At 41.1% G+C, this 27,531-nt stretch overlaps 1 protein-coding gene across 5 annotated transcripts in view; it reads right to left on the bottom strand.

The window, feature by feature from the left end:
• Fgd4 (FYVE, RhoGEF and PH domain containing 4) overlaps nucleotides 1–27,531 on the bottom strand; it is a 170,820-nt gene that overhangs the window by 102,835 nt on the left and 40,454 nt on the right. Inside the window, exon 1 of one of the 5 annotated variants that reach the window (XM_040751201.1) lies at nucleotides 12,032–12,231. The exons of the other annotated variants lie outside the window; for them this stretch is intronic. The gene's annotated coding sequence lies outside the window, so the exon portion shown is untranslated. Of the gene's footprint in view, nucleotides 1–12,031; nucleotides 12,232–27,531 lie in introns of those variants that run through there. 5 annotated transcript variants of the gene reach the window in all.

Raw genomic sequence — 27,531 nt, 5'->3', positions numbered from 1 at the left:
GTGTGCACTAAAAAGGCACTGTGCATATTACGTGCAGGCATACCAGGCAGCATTCTTTGAGCCCTAGAGCACGGCATCCGGCTGTCTGTGTGTCAAGTGTAACGGGGATTGTATAACTAGGTGCTCAATGTACTCCTATAATTGTTTATTATAGTTTGTGGTTTTGTTTATTTGACTAAGTACAATATGCTATAGTTTGCCAATATTTGATTAATCATCTAATACAACCAGAAATTAAAGAATGCTATGCTTGACCAGAAAACATTAAAACAAATAGAAAAACAAGTCATTTGAACTCTTCAAAGTGTTCAAAAACACTGTGAAGTGAGAAGTAACTAGATACTCAAACATCTCGATGCTTTATCAGTCCTGCAGGTGGTAGAAGAAACATGATAAAATTAACCTTTATCATCTTGTGTTAAGCCATAATAAAAGTGTGTGTATACAATTGAAGCTATACAAATGTACAGCAACTGAAAGTTTTTAAAAACAGCAGGCAAGCCAGCACAATGGGCTGTGTTGATATTGACCCTAAAAGAGATCCTATCCTCCCAGAGGAATTCAAAGTCATTTTCAGATTAGAAATATTTTTTTCTTCCCAAAACATACTCTATAATTAGCGCTTTCCTTTTTATAACCCCAAAGGGATGAAAAGAACAACAGTTAAAATCTTTCATTATTGGTTGTTATCTCTTAAAATTAGCATTTTCAAAGTCAGTTTGAAATAGTCAAAATCTGCATTTCATTACTTTCCGTGAGACCAAGCCAGCAGGTATACCTTGCAGAACGTTTAGGAAAGTATGCAGTCCATGACGCCTCCCACCCTGGGGCTGGGACTGGCACACTTGGTGCACCTTGGGGTAGACAGTTCTTAGGTGGAAGTGGACCTATGACTATAGGAGGAACATTCAAGGAGGCCTTTCCAATCCCAGGCAGGCAGAACAGAGCTCACACTTTTGTCTATTTACCTAAGAGTGTTCGTAAGGTTAACGCTCACATGTCCGAAGCATGGCAGTTATTCTGTATGCAGACAAGTCTAGAGGGGAGTGAAGAAAAACCACAAGGAATCACGTATGTTCCCTTTGCTTCCTTGCCACCTAATCGCCACCATCTTGGACCAGAATTACCCTGCTATGGGTGACACCTATTTCTTGGTCCTTGCTTTGTCTGCTAAGCGTAGCTGCCATTGATCCACAAAGATACTCAGTCTTACTGTCTCACTGGTGACGAGAAATGGGCCCCAAAGTTGCTCGTTCATACAAAGAGATTAACAATGTGTTTTGACTGAGTCATGCTTTTGACCAGGGTCTAAAATTCTAACAACTATGAGCTTTGATGATACTAACTATCAGGGAGACTAAAGAATAGTCTTGTACACATGAGCCTGGTGACTAATATCAGCTTTCACTAATTCACTGTCCATTAAAAGAGCATTATGGTTATTATGTGCAGGCATACCCGGGCAGCTTTCTTTGTGTCTGTATGCCAAGTGTAACGGGGACTGTATGTACTCCGAAACAATCTAAGCTTTCTATATTCACGTTCTGGCTTTGGCATTTACCACTTGGCACAATCTGGTGGGTGACTGACCTAAATTTCTCTACAGTTCAGTGTCTTTATATGTAAATGGGAGTTAATAGCATTTGTTATAACATTGTCAACAGAGGGGACTGAGGATAACAGTATCTGGCTCGAGGTACGTGCTTGCTTCTATTATCATTTGCATAGGTACTCAAGGATGCCCTTACCCCTGTCGCCTCCCATTCCTGCCATGTCTGTTACGGATAACCTCTCTGCTGCCTGGATGCTCTTTCTCACCAGCAACTGCTCATGCTCTCTCACTCCTTAGCACATGACAGTCCACTTCAACACCCAGGCCCCTGTTATCCTCTGAGATTACTAAGACATCATTTGGATAATTCCTGGTAAAATCATAATTCTTGCAAATTCATACAAAAGTTAATTATTTTTTAAATGGACGGGCCTGGAAAAGCACATTATCTTTTTTTTAATTTTTAAATTTAAATTTCAATTAGAAACAAGGTTGCTTCACATGTCAATCCCAGGTCCCTCTCCCTTCACCTCCCCTCCTCCCACGCCCTCCCATCAACCCCCCCTCATTTCCCCAGGGAGGGTGAGGCCCTCCATGGGGGTGTCCATAGTCTGTCATTTCATCCAGGGCAGGGCCTAGACCCTCCCCTAAGAGTCCAGGGTGAAAGTGCATCTCTCATTGCTGGATGGGCACCCAAAGTCCATTTGTATGCCTGGGATAAATACTGATAAATACAACCCAAGGCCCAATAGATTGCCTAGGCCTCCTCACTGACACCCATATTCAGGGGGTCTTGATCAGTCCCATGCTGGATTCCCAGCCATCTGTCTACATCTCTCTTTTTTAAATTAATTTATTTTTAAAATTTATTTTATAATCCAACCAATGTTTCCCACCCTTTCACCTCCCAAACCCCTAGCCTCTCCCACCCACCCCTCCCAACAGATAAGGGGTTCCATAGGGAGTTGACACAGTCTGGCACATTAAGTTGGGGCAGGACCAAGTCCCCTCCCCTCTGTGTTAAGTCTGAGCAAGGCATCCTCTTACAGAGAATGGGCTCTAACAAGCTAGCTCATGCACCAGGGATAGATCCTGGTCCTATAAGCACATACCTTTTATTCAATAAAGATGGCATCACAATGTATAATGGTGAAATGAAGACTAGCAATTGACAAGTGAAATTTATTACAGACAATGTGAATCCCAATGAAGTCTTCATTGCTACTCAGTGTTTTTATAACATTGTATTACTGTAAATGCACAGCCTAGATTCCATAATCTTTTAAAATACCCCTTTGATTTGAATTCCTTCATTTGTTACCATCATGATTGCTAGTTTTTGTTAAAATGATTCACTGAAAAAGCACAATTAAGTGGCTATGGCCACTTTAAAAAAAAAAAACCAAAAAAAAAAACCCTCAGTACTTAATGGATTTTATCTTTGAGAATATCCAATGACCATCTGTAATACAAAATCCATCAAATTTCAATTTGTTCTGTTCCCTCACTAACCCACTTCTCCTAAGCTACCAAACAAACCCCCCCTAACTAAAAGGACCCTGTTTTCACCTAACTCCTGGGGACCAAAAGTACGCTCAAGTAATTTACAGTCAAGTAGCAAGGAGAGCTAGGTAATTCCATAAGAATGTAAGCTTTCCATCAGGGCGTTAGTGGCGCATGCCTTTAATCCCAGCACTCAGAAGGCAGAGACAGGCGGATCACTGTGAGTTCGAGACCAGCCTGGTCTACCGAGTGAGTTCCAGGACAGGCTCCAAAACAATACAGAGAAACCCTGTCTCGAAAAACGAAAAAAAAAAAAAAAGAATGTAAGCTTTCCTCCAACCCTTGCTGACTGCTCATGAAGCAGTACTACTTAGCTAGGCTAAGACATTAAGAGTTTGAAATTAGTGCAGTGGCTGGGGGACTAAGACAGTGGCTATGGGGACCAAACAAGGGACCCTGAGATGAGGTGGGGGCAAGGAGGAGGAAAGCACCGTCTTCCTTTGGCCCCGCCGGGCTGGCTGACAGGGAAACAGCGCCTCCCATTTTAGGGCCACAGGGAAGATTTTAGACATTTCCGATTCATTCCTTTATTTGCATGACTGTGAGCTTGAAGCTGAATTTTAAGAGCTCTTTATTTTCAGGCTGCCATTTCAGGTAAGCTGCTGCCTCCCTTTTCGAGGCTTTCCCTTATCCCATGGCATCCAGACCGTAGCTCTCAATGTCTCTTTGTCCGAGGGCCGTCTCTGCAGGGCAAGCCACTTCTTCCCTTGCCCATTTACACCCACCCTGCTCCTGATTTGTGGCCATCTCCATACCCAGAGGCCCACCCCAGTCCTCATAAGCCAGGCTTGCTCACAAGCCACCTTTGCTTGGGAATTTTACAGCCCTAAGTGCCCGCACTTAAAAATAAATAAATAAAAAAGAACACAAATAAATGACTTAGTGATACAACTAAAGAATTTGGAAAAACAAGAACAAACCAAACCCAAGCCAGTAGATTCTAAGTATGGTGATTGGACTAAGATGTTCCCAGTAAGTCTTAGGCATATGAATACTCCATCCCTGAACAGTGGCTGTTTGGGGAGGAGTTGGAGGTGTGGCCTTGCTGGAGGAAGTATGTCACAGGGGAGGGGTGCACTTTGACACTTCAGAAAGATTCACACTCTTTGGGATGAGTATGCTCTGTCTCCCACTTCCATATTGAGATGTGAGGTCTCTACTGATGCTCCAGCGGCCTACCTCCATACCTTCGCCCCCCCCATCACAGACTCTAAGCCTCTGGAAATGTAAGCCAAATTGAATTCTATGTTGCCTTAATCATGATGTTTTATCACAGCAAAAGAAAAGTAAGAAGATAAACAAGATTGATAAACCATCAGTCCAAGCAACCAGAAGAAAGAAAACGATGATGCAAATTAACAGAATCAAAACTGAACAGGAAAACATACAACAGACACTAAAGAAATATGCTGCATAATGGAATCTTTTAAAAACCTGTACTACACTAAGTTGCATAATCTAACAGAAATGGATACATTTCTTGATTCAACGAAACTACCAAGCTGGGTGTTGGTGGCACACGCCTTTAAACCCAGCACTCAGGAGGAAGAGGCAGGTGGATCTCGATGAGTTCGAGGCCAGCCTGGTCTATAGAGCGAGTTCTAGGACAGCCTCCAAAGCTGTACAGAGAAACCCTGTCTTGAAAAAAAAAAAAAAAAAAAAAAACCTACCACAGTTAGGCCACACAGAGATCAAGACAGACCCACAACAAAGAAAATTGTAACAATAATAAAACAAACAAACGAAAAACCCTTCTGATTAAAAAGACATCCAAAACCCAAAGGAACTCACAGGAGAATTGTAACCAACTTTCAAAGAACCACAACCTATACATTTTAAATTATTTAAAAAACAAAACCAGGAAAATTCCCAAGCTTATTCTGTAAGTCATCATTACTAATACCCAAGGCAGTTAAAACATAACAAAAACAAAACTACAGACCAATATCCCTGATGAACATAGATGTAAAAATTTTAGACAAAACAATTAGGTAAAGGACAGAAATTAAAGGGGTAGAAATAGAAAAGTAGTCTAAGTATTTCTATTTGCAAATGATAACATGTTATACATAGGAGATCCAAAAAAAAATTCTATCAGAAATCTTCTAAAAAACAAGCAACAATTTCAGCAAAGTTGCAGGATTTAAAAATAAAAATCAACTTACAAAAATCAGTAGCCTTTCTATACACCAACAACAAACACTGAGAAAAAGATCATGGACACATTGCCATGTACAAGAGCATCAAAGACAACCAAATATCTCAGAATAAACCTAACCAAGGAAACGTAAAACCTCTCTGGAGACTGAAGAAGGAAGACATTAGAAAATGGAAATCCCACCCAAGCTAATGGATAAATAAATGCTGTGAAAATGAACAGCCTATCAAAAGCATCTTACATATTCAGTGCAATCCCAGTCAAACACCCACAACATTCTTCACAGAAGTAGACTTTAAAGAATCTAAAATTCATATGGAACCCAAAAAATACTGAAGAGCCAAATAATCCTCAGCAAAAAAGGTCCTACTGGAGGGATTCCCACTACAGATTTGAAAATATACAAAGCAAACCAACTATAGTACTGGCAAAAAAAAAAAAAAAAAGACAAATTTGCAATGAAACAAAAGAGGAGACCCAAATGTAAGTGCACACAACTACAGATATTTGACAAAGAGGCTAAAAACATGCTTCAGTAGGGCAGGGGTGGGGAGATGGAGGGGATCAGCTTCTTCAACTAATGGTTCTGGATAAACTGAATGTCCACATGCAGAAGGATGCAATTGGACCCATATCTATATCCCTGTATAAAAAATTAGCCTCAAGTGCACCAAAGACAGTTTGAAATCTGAAATGCTAAACCTGATAGAAGACAATGCAGGAAGTGCCCTGCATGTATAGGTGAAGGGAATGACTTTCTGAAGAGGTTCTGCTTTGCCCAGGAATGAAACCAACAACTGACGAGGAAGACCGCACAAAGCTAAAAGCTGGTGTACAGCTAAAGAAACAACCCAATGAGTGACAAAGAAACCCACAAACCAGGAAGGAATCTCTGCCAGCTATCTATCTAACAGAATCCAAAATATACAAAACCCTCAAAAATCAAAGTCAAGGAAATAAATGACCCAGTTAAAAAATGGGGTAGTAGGGATCTAAACAGAGTTCTTAATAGCAGAAACAAAAATGGATGAGAAGTACTTCAAAGTGTTCATCATCCTTAGCAATACAAATTAAAACACCTTTGAGAGTTCTTCTCACCCTAGTCAGAATGGCTAAGATCATCATAACAACTGACAACAAATGTGGGTGAAGTTGTGAGGGAAGGGTACTCTTCACTCTTTGTTAATGGGATTGCAAACTGGTGTAGCCACTCTGGAAATCAGTATGAAGAATCCTCAAAAATAAATAATAAATAAATAAAAATTAGTTTACCACATGACCCAGCTGCACCACCCCTTGACATTCACCCAGAAGAATCGACATCCTGTGTCACACAAGCTCAGCAGAGTTCATTGCCAACCTATTCACATTGGCTAGGAAATGGAAACAGTCTTAAAGTTCTTTGACAGGCTAGTGGATAATGAAAAGGATAATTACATAAGCTTATGCGGAGTGAGAACAGTCCTAGTGTTCTCTCATCTGTGGCTCCTAGCTCCAAATCTTCCAATGTGAGACTATTATTACTTGGGGTAACACAGAAACCTGGGAAGTAGGACCATAGAAGCAGCAGGAGGCTGTGAGGTGGAATAGTAGCCAGCTCAGAGCCACTGTTTTTTGACTATTTTCAGGTGCTCAGACTCTAGTACCCTTCCTGTTCTCCCTACCCGGGACCTACACGTGATTCTCAGTTCTGAAGCTGACCAAATGCCCCTACTACAGAATCTCATGAATTCTCTCTAGAATCCAGTGACACACTAAGGCAGGTTCCCATGATAGCCAGGTCTGCACTACATGGCTGCAGTTTCTGACTAGATAACACAGTCAAGCTGAGAACCACTGCTTAGATAAAATTAGCAGTTACTGTGGAAGCTCTGTGAAATGAAGCCTATGATTTTGACCAATTACACTAAGGTTTCGCCCAAATGACAATAGAGTAACTATGAAAAGTTGCTGATATTTTATGAGAAATTATTTAGGCTCACAGCAGCACATTTAAGTCAGGGCTAGTATTCATCTGCCATCATGGGTCCCTCTTCACACGGAGGCAGGGAAAGTAAGATTAGTTGATTTTAGGATCTATTTGCACTACAGAAATACATAGTATTTAACCCTTGTTTCTGGATCCTGGCAAGAGCCTCTCCTAAAGCAACTGGAAATTCCTAATAATGCTCCTCACAGGGAATTTCCTGGGTGATTGGAGTCTCCTCTGTTCTAACAATGGGAGATCCTGGGTAGCTTCAGGTGGCACTCCTTGGCAGAAAGATCAAGACTAATTAACTGACAACTTTCAAAGCCCCATTCTTCACAGTTTCTGGAAAGAAAGAAAAGCTGGAGTCTGAGTTAATAATCAGTCATGTTCATGGACACTTTCCCAGAGCTTTGAGGAGGAAACGCACACCTCCATGTCAGGAGGTGGAGCACCCCGACTCCTGAGCCACTGCCCTGACACATTTCATCTGTAGCCTTGAGTGTAACATGGACAGTACAGAGTTTCCCTGGGCCCTGGGCACTTCTAACAAGTCACTGACTTTAGAGGGGAATAAAACCTCCCACACAGCCAACTGACAAGGTGCTGACCTTGGGGGAGTAACAGAGTTAACGGGTCAGAAGTGGGGGCTAACTCCAGGGGCTCTTAGTATCAAAATGAAACCATGGGACACCTGATTAGTAAGTCCCAAAGGAAGAGTTGGAGAGTTAAAGTTGGTGTTAGGAAAAAACTCACACAGTTGGTGTCAGAAGTGTTCTATGAACCCAAAGACATTGTAGCACTTCTGAAGAAGAAAAACAAACCCTAAGATGTTACCTGCTTTACAAACACCATTTATTAGGAGCTTTGAGAATTCCAAAGGAGAAGATTAAGAGGGACATATCATGGAAGGCTCTTCAAGTCAAGGAAACATGATTGGAAAAATTTTATTCACTTTGCACATATAAATAAAACAAAAACTCAGGGAGGAATGTCATTTGAAGGGCAAAGTTAGTTTTGTTTTTGTTTTTTTTTTACTTTTTAAGAGTTAAGACCAACTGATTTACACAAGAGGTCTGGTTTATATATTAAGGTAAATCTTGGAATTTGCTCTCCCTTCTGGGCACTGCCAAACTATTTTCCACTTAGTCACAATATATATATGGCCAGAAAGAAAAACCAGATCAAACTAGTCAGTGTTTCATATACTTTGATTAGCATGCTAGTAAAACAAATTACTATTGTTTTAATTACCTCAATCAAAGTAGATGTAATATTACTGCTTCTTTGCAAAACAGAAAAATACATCCTTTTTGTGAGCAAATCTTTCTACACTTTGTAGATTTTCTTTCACTTTGCATTTGATCCTCTGTTAGTTTTTCTTAGGTGGGTTTCTCCAGATAAGATTTACAGAGCCTAAAATCCTACCCTACCAGTGTCTGTGAATAAGCCTCAGTAATGTCTGGCCAGCCTTCACTTCTCAGATTAGATTCATCTTGCACGTTTTTGTCTTTCTTCATGCATTTCTCAAAACCCAAATGCGTTTCAGTAAGTGACACACACAAGCATGCATGCACTTACACATGTGTACATACATACACACAAATAAATATAAAATAATTTCAACGTGAATAAATAAGACATATTGTGCTACCTACAAGGAGTAATTTAAATTTAACCTCACATCTACATTACAGTTTAAGCTACATATAGGTTTGGGTGCATTAAACAAAACCGGGCAAGCAGATGGCTCAGGAGGTAACGTACTTGAGGAGTGTTCCAGTTTACTTCTTTGTTGCTGTGGCAAACACCGATCAGAACCAAGCTGGAAGAAGGAAGGATCTATGTGGCTTAAGGTTGCAGTTCCTGAGAGAAGACAGGAACTAAAGCAAGAGATAATGGAGGAAGGCTGCTTATCTGCCTGCTCCCTCTCACACATTCAGCTACCTTTTTTCTTTCTTTCCCTGAGACAGGGTTTCTCTGTAGCTTTGGAGCTTGTCCTGGAACTTGCTCTGTAGATCAGGCTGGACTTGAACTCCCAGAGACCGGCCTACATCTGCCTTCTGAGAGCTTGGATTAAAGGTGTGCACCACCACTACCTGACTCAGCTACTTTTAAAAAACAACTCAGGTTCGTTTGCCTGGGATGGTGCTGTTCACAGTGGGCTCGGCTCTCTTGTGTCAGCCTTCAAACCCATTCCCCACAGATGCTCACAGGCTACCCTGGTGGAGGCAGCTCACTGAAATTCCCTCTTCTTGGTGTTCCCTCTAGCTGGCAACAAAGATTAGCCATCACACAGCACTAGTCTCATGAAACGAACCCCATTCCGGACCCCATGGTGGAAGGAGAAAACCACTTCCTAAAAGTTATCCACTGACTCCATATGTTCATCGGGGCACCTGCTGCCTGAACCCACTCATACACACACCACCCATATAGACACACAATAATACTACAGAAAATAAGAGAATAAAATTAATCCCTAAAAGACCAAAGGAAATGAGACCAAATTTCTGCTCTTTAAAGGGACTGTGCAATACTCCTACTGACTCATTTGGCATAGTCTGTCCCATTTTACTTTTTATGTGGAAAAAACGTCATTACAGGTGTAAGCATTAAAAAAGGAAACCTTTTGAAAGTCATTTAAAAAGAAAAAAATGGGTTGGAGAGATGGCTCAGTGGTTAAGAGCACTGGCTGTTCTTCCAGAAGACCTGGGTTCGATTTCCAGCATGCACATTGTGTTCACAGCAATATTAACTCTAGACTCAGGGAATCTGACACCCTCTTCTGGCTTCATCAGGCACCAGGTATTCAAGTGGCATACAGACATACATACAGGCAAAACATCATGCACATCAAATAAATTACAAAGATTAAGACAAAGCCTAGCATTGCTGGCGCACTCCCGAAATCTCGCCAGAGGCAGGATTCCTCCAAGTTTGAGGCCATCCTGGCTTGCATGTTCAATTCCAAGCTATCCAGAGTCACTTTTGCGACCTTGTCTCAGTGTTCAAACAACAACAAAAACCAAACCAAGCAAACAAACCAAGAAAAGAATTCCAAACAAAGAAATATTATAAAAGGTACAAGTGACCTGTGTATACTAAATACACACTTAGCTTGCAGGACTTAAGAGAAATAAAATTACCCCCTAAGTGTGAAGAAATACTACTGTCTTTTCAGCTGTTTCTCTTCTGAAGGGCACCTGTGATGGCCACACTGCTGCAGTGAGCTGTCTCTAGAGGGATGGCGCTCATGTGGGGGCCAGTCTTGGCGCTAACACTGGTCTCCCTTGCCCTGCAACAACCACACCAAACTTCTTGGAGGCAGAAGCTATTTCAAGAAAAACAGAACTAAACTGATGGAGTGAAAGAATGCTTACTTCCCTGTTGCTACATTTCTTCTTTTAAAATGTCTCAGGCAGAGTGTCCATGGCAACCTGGGAGACCTTGCAGGAACCCTGCATGCCACATAAGAAAAGTGGAATCTGGTTTCTGCTTGGGAGGGAGAGGACGGGGACCTGGCAAGTGTAAGTGTCCTTCAGGCTAGGGGGAGGTCTGCTGCACGTGGAAGGAATCAGCCCCACCCTAGACGACTATACAGTGTTTCCCTTGACCAGGAAGGAACTTTGGAGAATTGCCACAAGGAAGGGAATTTGGACAACTTGGAGGACTGCCAGTTACATCTCACTTCATCTGGCATTTTTCAAGCAAGTGTATGTTTTTATCCACACTGTAACAGTAAGAAAATTGCTGAAGAAATGAGCCCATATCAGCCTTTTTTTTAAAGCTATCTCTTTTTTTCTTTTAATTTTAATGAGTGTGTGTGTGTGTGTGTATGCGCGTGTGCATGTGTGGGAGCCAGATCCTGGGAGTTAACAACAGTTGCTAACTGCCTGATATGGCTGCTGGAGGAGCAGCAAATGCCAAGTCATCTCTCCAGTTCCCCTTTGCAGATTTTTTTTGAAACATGGTATCATGTAACACAGGCTGGCCTTGAACTTCTGACCCTCAAACCCCTGCTTCCAAAGTGCTGGAGTTGAGGGTTGGACAGATTCAGAAGTTTTGGCGGTTTGTGGGCGGGGTGTGAGTTGGGGGTGCTGTGGGGATAGGCTCTCACTATGAAGCTTGCTGGGAACCTGTGGTAACCCTCCCATTCAGTCATCAGACCCAGTTTAAAACAGTATTTTTAGGAGCTACTTCCTATCATGTGATTACAATTTTACCACACAGTGAAATTTCATTTCTGTTTTAAAGACTTAATTTCTCATGAATTTGATCTCTAGAATATTCAAGGAAGAGACAGTGACTTAATACCACCACTGACAATTTTTTATTATCTTACATGTGTGAAAAAGGGCTATGCAACTCCCCCCAAATCTCTTACCCAAGCGAGCCTGAGACTGCAGCAATTTGTGTTGCTCATAGTGCACCACTGACATCCTGGTATTAGAAGCAAACATTTCTTAGCTTTGTTCACACTAGAAACAGAAGGAAAGGGAGAAACTGGCTTTTTTCCCTTTTCATTCCCTCTCTTGGCAGCTGAACAAGAAGATTTTTAGTTGGCTCCTGTTTTTATTAACCAAACAAATTTGTATTTTGTTAAGAGAGAGCTTCCTTAAAAAGACAAAAGCTGTGAAGAATAGTTATTTTAATCCTGAAGGTGAAAAACAATGCGAGGCTTATTTTTAACTTTAAATAAAACTAAACTCTGGCCCTGGCACACGGATGCTACGTAATCCACACTCTTAAAATGACATGAAAGGGTATGATAGAAAATGAAGCGACATACCTTGATCAGTGGCCAGGACTTCACATAAACAGTCTACTCTGGTTTAAAAAGCAAACGCTGGCTTTCCTCTGGCCGTTTGTTGAAATCTCTTGGCTTTAGTGCTCAGGGACTGGCTGGAACTCCAGCCGGGGCAGTATGGACTTTGGTGCATTCTTAGGCCTGGCTGTGTAAGGAAAGCCCAATGCATCACTGGCTGCACATCCTAGGAGGCTGGGCTGCTGCTGGCTCCAGGGACAGAGGAGATGAGAATGGAGAGACATCCACTTCTTACAGTGGATAAACAATGGAGTGGTGCAGAAACTTCAGATACAATTGAGAACCAGACAGTTTATAAACAGACCAGTGCCTGACCCAGCAACAACCCTCTGGAGACCCACGTGAACATGGCTGTCACTGTCTGAGTCACTGCCCAGGACAAAGGTGCCACAGATTTAGGATTTAAGATCTGGAAACTAACATCAAGGTCACAAGTTGAGTGACCTCAAGTCTATTTTGCTACTGTAACTTTCTTTTTCAGTAGAGCTCACTGATTTTGGAGGATAAAGTGTGCAGAATTAATAAATAGCACATAACAGTTTCCCGAAGAAATTGTTGTTATTTCAGAACAGAACTGGTAATAAACAAACAAATTAAAAAAAAATCAAACCTGTCTCAATTAAAGTATTTATGAGATCACAGAGGGATGACAGACCCTTTCCCTACATATATAATGGTACACACACACACACACACACACACACACACACACAGAGAGAGAGAGAGAGAGAGAGAGAGAGAGAGAGAGAGAGAGAGAGAGAGAGAGAGAGAGAGAGAGAGAGAGAGAGAGAGAGAGAGAGAGAGATATGTATAGTGGGACCATAAAGCCTTTATTTTCCCTTCTGGAGACAGGGGCTTATTGTGAAGTTCAGCTGGCCTCATCAGCGGCCTTCTTGGAGCTGGAATTACAGGAGTGCATCACCACACCCAGCCCACGGTTTACATTTCTGCCTCCTAGGTAACCTGACAGTGTAACTTGACTGCTGACTGCCTCATCATTACGGGCTCTCCCTGCTTAGCTCCACACTCAACTGCAATGCACACAACAGCCAGCAGGAACACACCATGCACGGGGTTCCTTGTCCTCTCCTTTCAGCAGAGATACACATTCACACGGGACTCTTGACAGCAACGGGGCCTGCTTGGCAGGAATCGCACGGCAATCACTTTAATATGAGTTATAATTGCTTACAGGTATGTTTCCTGTGGCTGGAGATGTGGCTTCATGGTACAGCATGTTACAGGCCTGGGTTCAATTGTCAGCAACACAAACACACACAACACAGGTTGTTTGTATTCAAGGAGTAAGCTTTGTTTTCTGCAGATGGCACTTTTTAATATATATTTACATTAGCTTTCCTTTTAACTAAAATATAATCACATCATTTCCTTCTCCTTCTCTTCCTTCCAACTCATCCCACATGCCTCAGATTCATGACCCCTTCCATTTTTAAATATTGTATATATAATATGCAATGCCTACGTATCTAAATGCAACCCGCTGCATCCTTTCAGTGTTGCTTGTGTGTATGCGTTTTTATAACGGAGAAAAGAACCTTATTTCCAGTGCAGACTCTACCCATGTGTACTGAAATCTCACTGCACAGGGAACCATTCAGATCTGATTCTAAGACCATTTAACCCCGTCACGTTTCCTCTCTGTAAAACCAAATGTTTCTGTCTCCCACATGTCCCAACATCTACACCTCCTTAGCCTCCACAGCAATATTTAAGTTATGGCCTCAGGCGTGTTTTTCAGACACATTTTTTCTTTCCTTGAATAGCTAATATTTACTTTGCGCCAGGTGCTGTTTCAGGCGCTCTCCATGGGACATTTCATCAAACCCTCACTAGAAGGTGAGCATTTATCACCTTTTCACTGAAGAGAAAATGAGGGATAGGAGTCTAAAATGTTTGGCTAGTCACACAAATAAAACGTCAAGCTTTCAGAAGTTAATTTAAGCGCTAAGGCGATTTCCTCATTGGCAGAGTACAGGCTTAGCAAGCTTGAGACCCTGGCTTTAATTCCCACATCAAACTAACTGAATAAACAAATGGAAATTCAACTGCCTACAAGTAAACAATGTGCATATATAAATAAACATAAAGTAAATCCCAGGTTTTTCAATGCTAGTCATGGAAGTTGCTTGTCTAGTTACCCATGCATGCATACTCTATAACCTGTAACACCAACTTCGAGATATTCACTAAAGTGAACTGAGTACCGACCTACACAGAATGGATGATAATTGGGGCTTTATTCATAAATCCCAAAACCCAGGGACACTCAGCAAGTTTTGACGTATTAAATGGACAGGCACTGCTCTGTGCCAGAGCTGTGCAATGGTGCAACTCAGCAAGAACGAGGAGAAAACTAGAGACACTCACATGCAAAGACAAAGCACGTATTATTCCACATGACATCTTGAAAATGCAAAGTTCATAGGGAGAGGAAGGAAGATCCATGCTTTGTAGACCAATCACAGAGAGCCATGGTGGCATCCTTTAAGACAATGAAGCTTACCCAGTGATGTATATGGTCAATATTCACAATTATACCATAAAGAGTTATCTTAATGTTTGAATCCTTATTTCTTAAAAATTATAAAATAAAAGCAATTTATCCGGGGGCTGGAGAGATGGCTGTTTTTCTAGGTCCTGAGTTCAATTCCCAGCAACCACATGGTGGTTTATAACCATCTGTAACGAGATCTGGTGCCCTCTTCTGGCGTGAAGGCAGAACACCATATACTTAATAATAAATAAAATCTTAAAAAGCAATTTGGGCCGGGCGTTGGTGGCGCACGCCTTTAATCCCAGCACTCGGGAGGCAGAGGCAGGCAGATCACAGTGAGTTCGAGACCAGCCTGGTCTACCAAGCGAGTTCCAGGACAGCCTCCAAAGCCACAGGGAAACCCTGTCTCGAAAAACCAAAAAAAAAAAAAAAAAAAAAAAGCAATTTATTCTTGAAAACATCCAATGATGGGAGTGAGATAGGAGGATCATGAGTTTCAGACCATCTGGGCTACACAGTAAGACCCCATTTCTAATGACAACAAAAATGAGCAAACAAAAAAAAATACAAAATAACAAGACAAAATTTGCAAAGCAAATAAAAAGGAGCAAACAATAGGAGGCTGAGTGTTTTTGACAGTAGAAACACAAGCAGTGTCTGGTACACTCATGGCCCTTCTTATTTTCAACAACACATATAAACATTGGTTATGTATGTTTTTTGAGGTTAAAAAAATTGGAACAACTTGTAAAATGTGAACTAATTATCTTTACATAAACCCCTTCTGCACACTGCAGTGATGGCAGCACAGGGATGAATCCTTCTACATAAATAGGTTCCAATATTTCCATTAATTTATAATGTCTGTTATACATACCAACCTAGAGCATATCTACAATCCATACTAACCAAATTCAGTTGTTTACAGGATTCCCCTCTGCAGCTTTGCAGGCCAACACCTTGCCCTTCATCTTCCGCTCTGTAGAGATATTATTTCTTACATATGCTACTGAACAGGAACTAAGTTGTCTGCCTTAGCATTTTCATTTACGGCTGATATAAACTGGCACATCATACAACTGAAAACTTCCATGTAATAATGACAAAACCAGCTTCAACAAATTATCTATTAATAAACACATCCTGGCAATAAAGGAAAATTATACCACGTGGATGGTAGTATTTAGCCTTGTTCAGATAAAAGTAGCAGTAGGAAACAACAAAAGACTTGATTTTCACTTGAGAACTAAAATGTTTATTTTCAAATGTTGTTTAACATTTGAAATCCCCATTTCTATAGAGTGACTACTATCTTACTCAGTCTATTTTATATTTATTAGTATTTGTATAACAATATAATGACACCAAATAGCTTGGTATTAAAAAAAAGATTCTCTTGGTGGCTAAAAATAACACAGTTAAAAAGTACAAGATTCAATTGTTTCTGTATACAGCTTCAAAAAAACCTTACCCTTGAATCTCTATTCTTTTATTTAAAGTGGGTAATAAAAACACGGCTTGTTGCCTCTAGTTGGTACGTTTGGTTAAAACTGTAGCCACGCTCCAGTTAGGGAAGCAAGTGGGCTAGCAGTGGCCACAGTGACCAGGGAGGTAGGTAGGCTAACTGCGGATCTCCTGTCTCATCCCAATCCCCAGTGTCACCCCCAAGCTCTGCAGCAGACCACCAGCTGAGGACTCACTCCCCCATCCCATAGCTGATGATCACACTTTCCCTCCTTCCCTCTCTCCCCAACTCATTGTTTTATTGCAGCCCACAACTCCAGCAGGCATTTCCTGGGAACCCACTATACATAAATTTGAGAACTATCTACCCACAAAAGCCTGTTCTACAGAAGGCACTGGAGGGAAAACTTCAACCTGAAGAGCCTAACCACACCTAAGAAAAATTAAGGACAAAAACAACCCCAGACCAGAATATCAAGAAGCCTAGATGTCCACCAAGAGAAGGAATGGATAAAGAGAGAAAATGAAGTACATTTACACAATGGAGTATTGCTCAGCTGTTAAATAATCATGAAACTCCCAAATAAATAGATGGAGCTAGAAAAAGTCACCCAGAGTGAGGTAACCCGGACCCAAAAAGACAAATATATTCAGTTATATGTGGATGCTAGCTGTTAAGTCTTTGGCAGGCACACTGCTATGCATACTGTTTAAGGGGCTCATGGGGCGGGATTAAGGAAGGAGAAATAGAATATATAGTTAAGGAAGGATGAGGGGGCTGGGATGAAGGGATTAAATGAAGGTGAGGTGAGAGGAGAAGGGGAAGGGAGGGAATTTGGGAAAGGACAGTTAACACTAAGGGGCCATTTGAGGAGTTACATGGAAACATACCTACTACAGTAGAAGCTTCTTTATAAATATATGAAATCTAAAAGGAATCAAAAAAGAGCAGAGCAGATAAAGCCCCAACTAGGTACCTCTTGACACCAAATGAAACCTACAGTGGCAGGAATGGGTCCTCTCCAATTGAGTTGTTGGCCAAAGGGGTCCCATGGGAAACCTCCAAACAATTCAGGCTATTGCCAAGACTAATGGTGGCACTGCACAAACTGATGATTGCGCGACTGCTAAAGACAACACCTATGTAACTTACTGAACATAGGTAAGTGAAGCTGGTGCCTACCTAGAGCCTTACCTCTACTGAGTAGTGTTCATGGTACTTGAAGGTACAGCACACACTATCTAAGGAGAAATGTAAATACCAACCCAGCTATAAACTTTGAAATCTACAATAGTGACCTGCCTGCATGATATACTGGTGCCAACAGTGGCAGTAACTAACCACTATCTGACTGGATTTAAGGCCCACTCTATGACATTGAACCCATGTTTATTACTGCTTGGGTTGCCAAGAACCTGAGATTAGATAGGTCATGGGCTTAGGGGAAAACTAACTACTGCTCTGCTAGAGAAAAAACACACACCCATAAATAAGTACCTCACTCAGCCATCATCAGAGAAGTTTCCTCCTACAGGAGATAGGAGCTAACACAGAAACCCACAACTGGACAATGTGCAGAGAGTGAGAGACCTTGGAACACTCAGTCCTACATAGGATGTCTCTCTCTACCCCCCTACCCCTGCCCAGCTAGGGGAATTGTGGAAGAGGAGGCTGAAAGATCAAGAGAGCCAGAGGGACTGGAAGCTATCAAGGAAACTGTCTTTCAAACACAACAGGACCAACACACATATGAACTTGGAAACTGTGGCAGCATTCACAGATCCAACCCAAACGGAGTCCCAGCGCTAAAGAGAAAGTGGACACAAACTGCCATCCCTAGCCCAGGACCTATGCCTATTGACACTGCTCACAAAGAGACGGTAGTTTTCTCCAAGGAGTCTCACTGGGCATACACTTAGGGAGGCCCATATCCAGCAGTAGACAGCCAACACAAAAAATGAACTCAGTGGTATTTTTGGAGATGTTTTGTCTCATCTACTAAGGTTTCTGATTTTGTGCCCTCTCTCTCTCCTCTCCGCTCCCCTCCTTCCCTCCCTCTTTCCCTCTCTCTCTCTGTTTACATGTGTATGCGCTTCTCATGCTTTTTGTTTTTTCTCTGTTTGTTTTGTTTTATTCTGTTTTGTTTGTCCTTTTATTGACTTGCCTGGTTTCTAAAGAGAGAGAGAAAGAAGGCATGGAGTTGGATGGGTGGAGATGCAGAGAGGACCTGGGAGCAGATGAGAGAAGGAATATATTAGAATATATTGTATGAAAAAATGTTTTCAATAAAAAATAAAGGTTTAAAATGGAATTATCACACCAAAAATTACAGTATTATCATAACAAACTTATTAAAATGTAAAAGGTTTAAAGTGGGAGCATCGTAATAAAAAGTTATTACAACTAGAATCTAGTCTACCGTCTACTTATGCTTGCCAACTTTGGCCGACCAGGCTCTCCTTTCTTCGTAAGTCATGTGTGCTTAGTCAGCTGACCAAAGGCCCCACTGCTCTTGCTATTTTTCTGAAAAGCTATTGATTTTTTTTGTCCCCTCATTAGACAGCTGACAGGCGTGGACTGTAGACAGTCACTCCACAATGAAGTACATTCCAAGCCTCCATTTTACCTTCTTGCTTTTGTTCCCAAATGTCTGGCTAAGGGGCCACCACGGAGGAGTTTGAGGAGTGTCTGGAAGGATATGCAGGGTCTTATCAGGCAGCAAAAGACAGAGAGTTTAGGCCTGACAGTGAGGGACTCTGTCAGATTTGCAAGTCTCTACCGTTCAGTCCACCACCATGCCACAGGACACAGTTAACAGAGCCACTGGCTAGTCAGGACACTTGGAATACAGCCTACACTCTACAAGAGGCTTGTAGACTCTGCACTGTTTACCTTCCCTATCTTGTGCCCTTCTGCACTACAAATATGCTCCCAAGAGTCACTTGAGTTTTGAGAAGGAAAAGAAAGATGTTTATTTGTAGAAATTTCCACAGGAACCTATTTTTAAATCCAATTCTGAAATAAGGACACAGATCCCAGAAAAGCCTACCCCAGGGCTTTAGGAAAATAGAATGTAGCTTTTGTCCTTGACAGATGAACCAAAGGGTAACCTACAGCCAATTACACTAATGTGGGACACGAACCAGGAGGCTTCATTTCTCCAGGTTTTACTGGCCGCCTGATCCTAATCTCTTCTACATATTCTCTTCCTTCCCCAAGAGCCTAATGCACAGCTAGCTGGGTTAACAGCAGCCACTAAAGTCTTCCTGAGAGATGGTTACAGAGATGGTGGGGAGGGCGGGGGAGGAGGGGAGGGGAGGGCGGGGGAGGAGGGGAGGGAGAGGGAGCTGGGATTGACATGTGAAACAAGCTTGTTTCTAACTTATATTTAAAAAATGTTTTTAATTAAAATATAAATAAATAAATAGAATACGTGAAATTTCCTTATTCTTATTCAGCAATGCTGAAACAGAGCTTTGTTTTCTGCAGTTGGTAGTATGCTTAGGATTATGCGACTTCCATAGTACTGACATGCAACATTAATCATTGCTTGAAATTGAAACAGTCTCATAAGTGAGCAAGCTCACTGGTGCTGAAATACAACTCACTGCCTTCCTCAACCTGTGATAGCAAACAGGAGGCTGATTCAGGTTTAAAGCTGTCTTCATCAATAGGCGGAAGTGTTTGCCTGTATGTATGCACGTGCACCTATGCGTGCCTGGTGTTCGTGGAGCCAGAGGAGAGTGTGAGGTCCACTGGAACTAGAGTTACAGACAGTTGTGGGCAGCCATGTGGGTGCTGGAAACCACATCTGAACCCTATAAAACAGCAGCAAATTCTCTCAACCACCGAGTCCTCTCTCTAGCCCCATGACCCAAGTTTAGAACACTGGAAATTTTGAGTTACCAGCAACAAAATGGAAAGTTTATAAATTAAATCTGAAACTTAAATTCACAATCCTTCCGATGTGGCTGTTGAATCACTGTAACTCAATACAGTATATGTGGCTCATACGTTGGCCCCTGGGATATTAGTCCTTCTCATTTCTTTCCTAGTTCACAGCTCCTTCAGTCATATCAACTGTGTCAGTCTTGAGAGTCATAAGGGATCAGACAAGACTAGGTGCCCTGGCCCTGTGGATTTCTTTCAACACATTTTAAAAAATTATATAAAAATTATATAACTACATGTCCTTGTGATGTTCTTTCCTCCACTATACCCAAAGCTTCACAGAACATGGTGAATGTCCATTCATTATTAGGGTCAATATGAACTTTTTGCAAACACTGCATATAATCTTGTCATACTGCCTCTTCTCAAACAACAAAACGGGGAGCTACTGAGGAAATGGTGACTGACAGGCTTGGCCAGGTCCTTCTGTTGTGGGTACACCAAGGACCTAGGAAGGTTGTCTAAAACAGTGTCCTCTAAACTTCTTAATGGAATATCCCCTTGAGTACAAAATTTACCAAAAATATCTAATGCATCAATGGACTAAAATGCACAATATAAAATAAAAATAAAATTCAAGGTGGGGCTAGAGAGATGGTCCCACTGGCTGCTCTTCCAGAGAATCTGGGTTCAGGTCCCAGCACCTATATGGTGGCTCACAGCTCTCTGTAATTCCAGTTTGAGGGGATTTGACACTCTCTTCAAACCTCTGCAGGAACCAGGAAATCATAGTATACATAATTCATGCAGGGGAAAACACTCATACATAAATCTAAAAAAGGAAACAACTTAGGATGAAATAAAGGCTAAAATATGAATAAATATGCCCGTTTAAAAAATCTTGCTTACATAGTTCTGAATATAGCAATCTGAAAGAGTTTCTTTCCATCCATGGTATTGATGGTTACTATAATTGAGGGTTCACAGTTATACTTTCTTTTTTTTTTTTTTTGCTATAGAGTATTTATTTATTTTTTTATTTTCCAGTTTAAATTTAGATAAGAAACAAGGTTGCTTCACAAGTCAGTTCCAGGTCCCTCTCCCTTTCCCTCCCCTCCTCCCGTGCCCTCCCCCCAACCCCCCCTTATCCCCTCATTCCCCCAGGGAGGGTGAGGCCCCCCATGGGGGTGTCCATAGTCTGTCATTTCATATAGGGCAGGGCCTAGACCCTTCTTCCCCAAGAGTTCAGGGTGAGAGTGCACCTCACATTGTTCTATGGGAGTCCAAAGTCCGTGTGTATACTTGGGATGGGTACTGATCTGCTGCCCAAGGCTCAATAGATTACCTAGGCCTCGTGTGTATACTTGGGATGGGTACTGATCTGCTGCCCAAGGCTCAATAGATTACCTAGGCCTCCTCTCTGACACCCAGATTCAGGGGGTCTTGATCAGTCCCATGCTGGATTCCCAGGCTGATGCCTGGGATTCAAGAGTTAACCTTTGTCTGGTCAGCTGTTTCTGGGGTTTAAACCAGCCCAGTCTTAATCCCTTTGATCATCAGTCCTCCCTCTCTCTTACTGGCTTTCTTGAGTTCGGCTCAGTACTTAACCGAGAGAGTCTGCCTCTCTTCTTCGATCAACCACTAAATGAAGTTTCTGTTTCCCAGACTCTCTGGCCATGGGATTGTAGGCTGGCACTCCCCAGCACAGTTATACTTTCTAACCCAAGCTATAGATCCATAAATTCCATCTGCCAACTATACAAAGGTTTCTTCTAAAATTTTAGCAAATTTCCATCTGTATTTCAGATTACAAGGAGTTGCTTTATTTATTTTTTTAAAGCTTGGTCTAAAGTCAACTAAAACTACTTCAATGATTTATACAAAGTTAAAAGAATCTTATTTATTGCAATAAGGGTATATATACAGAAGTCAGATTTTGAAAAGAAATAAACAATACACTTAACACCTAATCTAATGGAGACCTTTCCAGGCAATTATTTAAAAATCTTGTCCCTAGTACAAATTTGTAACACTCTAGATTAAAAGTATTTTTTCTACATCTGCTTCCATAAGTTACTGGATGAAGAGTCTATGATGAAAATTTAGGTAATCATCAATCTGATTACAGGGGAAGGCCAGTTCAGGCACCCTCTCCACAGTTGCTAGGAGTCTTAGTTTGGTCATCCTTGTGGATTCCTGGGAATTTCCCTAGTGCCAGGTTTCTAGCTAATTCCATAATTGCTCCCTCTGTCAAGATATCTCTTTCCTTGCTCTCACCCTCTCTCCTTCCCCCAACTCTACCATCCTGTTCCCCTATGTTCTCTACTCCTTCCCCTCTCCCCCTCCCAATTTACTCAGGAGATGCTGTCTATTTCCCCTTCACAGGGGCATTTATGTATATCTCTCTTAGGGCTTTCCTTGCTACCTAGATTCTCTGGGGTTGTGAACTGTAGGCTGGTAAGCCTTTGTTTCATGTCTAATATCCACTTATGAGTGAATACATACCATATTTGTCTTTCTGGGTCTGGGTTACCTCACTCAGGATGATTTTTTTCTAGTTCCATCCATTTATCTGCAAATTTCAAGATTTCATTGTTTGTTTGTTTGTTTTTTCTGCTGAGTAATACTCCATTGTGTAAATGTACCATGTTTTCTTTATCCATTCCTCTGCTTAAGGAATCCAGGTTGTTTCTAGGTTCTGGCTATTATGAATAATGCTGTTATGAACACAGGTGAGCAAATGACATTGGGGTATGATTGTACATCCTTTGGGTATATACCCAAGAGTGGTATTGCTGTGTCTTGAGGTAGATTGGTTTCCAATTTTCTGAGAAACTGCTATACTGATTTCCAAGGCTGTACAAGTTTGCACTTCCACCAGTAATGGTGGAGTGTTTCCCTTACTCTGCATCCTCCCCAGTATAAGCTGTCATCAGTGTTTTTGATTTTAGCCATTCTGACAGGTGTAAGATGGTATCTCAGAGTTGTTTTGATTTGCATTTCCCTGATAACTAAAAATATTGAACAATTCCTTAAGTGTCATTTGGCCATTTGAAGAGTCCTCTGTTGAGAATTCTCTGTTTAGATTTGTACCCCATTTTAAAACTGGATTATTTGGTGTCTTGATGTCTAGTTTCTTGAGTTCTTTGTAAATTTTGGAGATCAGTCCTCTGTCAGATGTGGGGTTAGTGAAGACCTTTTCCCATTCTGAAGGCTGCTGTTTTTGTCTTGTTTACCATATCCTTTGCCTTACAGAAGCTTCTCAGTTTCAGGAAGTCCCATTTATTCATTGCTGCTCTCAGTGTCTGTGCTCTGGTATTCTATTTAGCAAGTGGTCTCCTGTGACAATGTATGCAAGGCTATTTCCCACTTTCTCTTCTATGAAGTTCAGTGTGGCTGAATTTATTGTTGAGGTCTTTGATCCATTTGGACTTGAGTTTTGTGCATAGGAATAGAAATGTATCTATTTCCATTCTTCTACATGTCCACATCCAGCTTTGATAGCACCATTTGTTGAAGATGCTATCTTTTTTCCATTGTACAATTTCAGCTTTTTTGTCAAAAATCAGGTGTTCATAGGTGTGTGGATTAATATCAGGGTCTTCAATTATATCACATTTGTTCACCTGTCGTTTTTATGCCAATACCAAGCTGTTTTAATTACTACAGCTCTATAGTAGAGCTTGAAGTCAGGGACGGTGATATCCCCATATGATTTTTCATTGTACAGGATTGTTTGGGCTATCCTGGGTTTTTGTTTTTCCATATGAAGTTGGGTATTGGTCTTTCAACTTCTGTGAAGAATTATTCTGGAATGATGGGGATTGCATTGAATCTGGAGATTGCTTTTGGTAGGATTGCCATTTTTGCTATGTTGAAACAGATGACCCAAGCTAGTTGAAACTCACTGATTCTGGACTGATAGTTGGGGAACCTGCATAAGACTTAATTAGGCCCTCTGAATGTGGGTGACAGTTGTATGGCTTGGGCAGTTTGTAGGGCCATTGGCAGTGGGATCAGTATTTATCCCTAGTGCATGTACTGGCTATTTGGAGTCCATTCCCTATGGAGGGATACCTTGCTCAGCCTACATACAGGTAGGGCCTTGGTCCTGCCTCAACATGATGTGACAGACTTTGTTGACTCCCCATGGGATGCCTCACCCTTTCTGACAAGTAGATGGTGGGTGGGATTGGGGGAGTTGTAGGGGGAACAGGAGGAGGGGAGGGAGAGGGAACTAGGATTGATATATAAAATAAAAAAGATTGTTATATTTAAAAAATAGCAAGTACTTTCTCATTCAAATGTCACTTTGACCTCAAAGGGAAAGACCGCACAATCCACTAGGAAAACTAAGCACTACACAGTAAAGTCATCAAAATGAGAACATGCAGACCTTTTTGTACAGCACTTGTTTAAATTCTATGCCCACTGTGTAGCCTGTGGTGTTTATGGTCAAGCAGTACCAAGTACTACCAGAACTCCACTATGAGGAAATGTATTATCAATCAACATAACAGGCAGATTGTAAAATGGCAGGCATGAAGGACACGGTGAGCTTGCATGGTCACTATCTATACTTCTGCCAGAATTCCTGGTGAGTATCACATATAGTGGATGTATTTGAGACATAGAATGAAGGAGCCAGAGAACCTCTACAAATCAGGAATGCTGCTAAGTGTGGTGGCTCAGGCTTATATGCCAGCACTCAGTAGGCAGAGACAGGAGGATCTCTGTGAGTTAGAGTGTAGGTTTACATAGTGAGTTCAAGATGCAGTGTGTTTGGGCATCAGGGGAGAGTGCTGGGTCTTTTATTTATTTTTAAACTCCTTATGAAAAATATTTCATTTTGTCACCTTCTTCCTGTCCCCAGTACTCTGTCTGCATAAAACACTCAACAGACTATTGCTCTGAAGAAAATGACGTCAAGAAGACCAATCATATTTGGGTTCCTAAATAGTTCTCAAGGACCTTACACATTTCATCTTTAACATTCAAATTATTCCTAAGACTTAAATATATCATAAATGTAACTTACAGTGATTAGTTTTTAATGTCAACTTGGCACAAACTGCTTTCTCCAGAGAAAAGAGAGCCTCAACAGATGAATTGCCTCCATCAGGTTTGTTGTGGGCATGCCTTGGGGAATTATCTTGAATAATAATTGATATAGGAGGGCCCAGCCCACTGTGGAGAGCATCATCCCTAGGCTCTAGGAAAGTGAGCAAGCCAGAGGGCTCAAGCCAACAAGCAGCATTCTTCCATGGTGTATCTTCAGTTCTGCCTTGAGCTCTTGCCCTGGCTTCCCTCAGTGTTGACATTTTCTGGAGGTCTAACTGAAATAAACCCTTTTCTCTCCAACTTACTTTGGGTTACGGTGGCTATCACAGCCACCAGAGAGCAAATAGAGACAGGATTTAAACACATTATAGTACCAATGTTAAAATTATGATCTGGGTCAGCCACATTTTGCCTACAAAAGTACTGAGAAATCAGATGATTTGCAAGCTGCATGTTTCCAAAATTCTAACCACATTCTCTAGATCAGTCTAGATTACAGAAGAAGATCTAACACATAATTTCATTATAGGATATAATTACCACACTGAAAAAGTAAAAGTATTTCATTGGTTTATAAATTTTTACCTAAAAGTAACAGAATAGGGCTGGGCATGTAGGGCCATGGTCGAACTAGTTATGCAATTTTGCACAGACTCCAGGTTTGATCCCAGCACCAAAAATAATAAATAAATAAGAAGTAAGATAATCTGGTAAAGAAATGTCTAAATAAAAATGATCACAGACTAAAGGCATAAGTTTAAATAAGATTGTTTTCCAAGCCTGGACTTCAAATAAATGGTAGAACTCAATGCTAAAACGACTGTTGATCTAAGTCCTTCCTAGAAATGTAAATTGAAGAAAAATATCAGAAAATTGCAATTCACCTTCCACTGATGCCTTAATCAAGTTCTTCTAATGATAAATAAAAGTTAGAATGAACCCATCAGACTAACAACAACATCAACATTTTTAAAAAATGTTAGTAATTTTTTTTCTTTTGTGTTCATTGGTGTTTTGCCTGCACGTATGTTTGTGTGAGAGTGTCAGAAGCCCTGGAACTGGAGTTACAAACAGTTGTGAGTAGCCGTGTGGGTGCTGAGATTTGAACCCAGGTCCTCTGGAAGAACAGTCAGTGCTCTTAACCACTGAGTCATCTCTCCAACCCAACATCAATATAATTTATGTTGTTTAGGCTGACCCTGAACTCCTGGGTTCATCAATGCTCCCGCCTTAGTCTTTGAATTAAGTGGGACTATATATACTGTTACCATACACAGTCAAATTTAGGTTTGATAGCTATATTCTTTCTTCAAGAAAAGAACAGTTTAGAAGTACACAGTATTTGTTTTGAAAATGTGTTAACAAGTAAGTTTTTCTAAGAATCTGGGAACTTTTTGAATACCCTCTAAGAACATGTTCGACGTGAAATTGCCCAATGAAATTATGGTCATTTTCAGAATTTTTATTGTGTTATTCAGCAGTATTCCCAAAGCTATGTCATCAGATAAAGTTACAACTTTAAACCAAGTACCCAATCACCATGATACACATTCCTCATTTGAGCAGTGAATTGGGCTCACATAACTTTCATAAACCAGAAACATTTTACTTAATAATAATGTAAACTCTAAATACAACTGCCTAATGTGTTTGGGTTTAGAATGTGGGTTTTTATTCTACTACAGCAAATTTAGTTCTATTTTAAATATAAGATTGTCCAATCTCAACATTCAGGAGACAAAGACATGCAGATCTTTGAGTACAAGGCCAGCTGGTCTACATAGCAAGTTCCTGAACAGCCAGGGTTACACAGAGAGACCCTGTCCCAAACCCCACAGACACACACACACACACACACACACAAAAAAACAAAACTTGTATAAAATGCCACATTATAATTTGTACCCTTTGCAGTTTATTAAGCATCACAGTGAGAATTTATGTTCCGTATTAATAACCCTTTCTCAGTGTCAACATTAAAAATGAACCAGGACCATGGTACTAAGGGCAAAGACGGCATGGTAGTCCCTCAGCTTCAAGGGGGAAATTAGTTCCAATTTACAGCTTAAACCCATCTTTTCAGAGAACTTTTAGGTTTTCTTCTGCTCAACTAATGCTATTATTTTTAAGTTGGCTTCTGGGAATAGTTTCATTTCTGGTCTGGGCAAATTGAGGGAATCACACAGTAAGGTGAAGTTTCTCAGAGGGGTGGGGGTGTGGCTCGGTGGTAGAGCACATACATGCCTATCATGCTCAAGGCTGTGAGTTCAATCCCCACTCACAAAAGAAGCTAAAAGTGAAAAATAAGGGGCTGGAGAGATGACTAGAGATTAAGCTAGCTTGCTGTTCTTGCAGACGACCTGATATGAGTTCTACATCAAGTACCTCAAAACTTCTGGTAAGTCCATCTCCACAGAATCCATACCTTTTACTGGCCTTTGTGGACACTCAAATGCGCATAATCACACAAGGCATACATTTGTGCCTATAACTAAAAACAAAACAAGTCTTTGTTTTTAAGTGAAAAATCAA

Source organism: Mesocricetus auratus, unplaced genomic scaffold (genome assembly GCF_017639785.1).
Source record: "Mesocricetus auratus isolate SY011 unplaced genomic scaffold, BCM_Maur_2.0 Super-Scaffold_100008, whole genome shotgun sequence".
Classification (NCBI taxonomy): Eukaryota; Metazoa; Chordata; class Mammalia; order Rodentia; family Cricetidae; genus Mesocricetus; species Mesocricetus auratus.
Note: the sequence above shows the minus strand (reverse complement) of the source record. Positions and strands in the feature narration are given on the sequence as shown.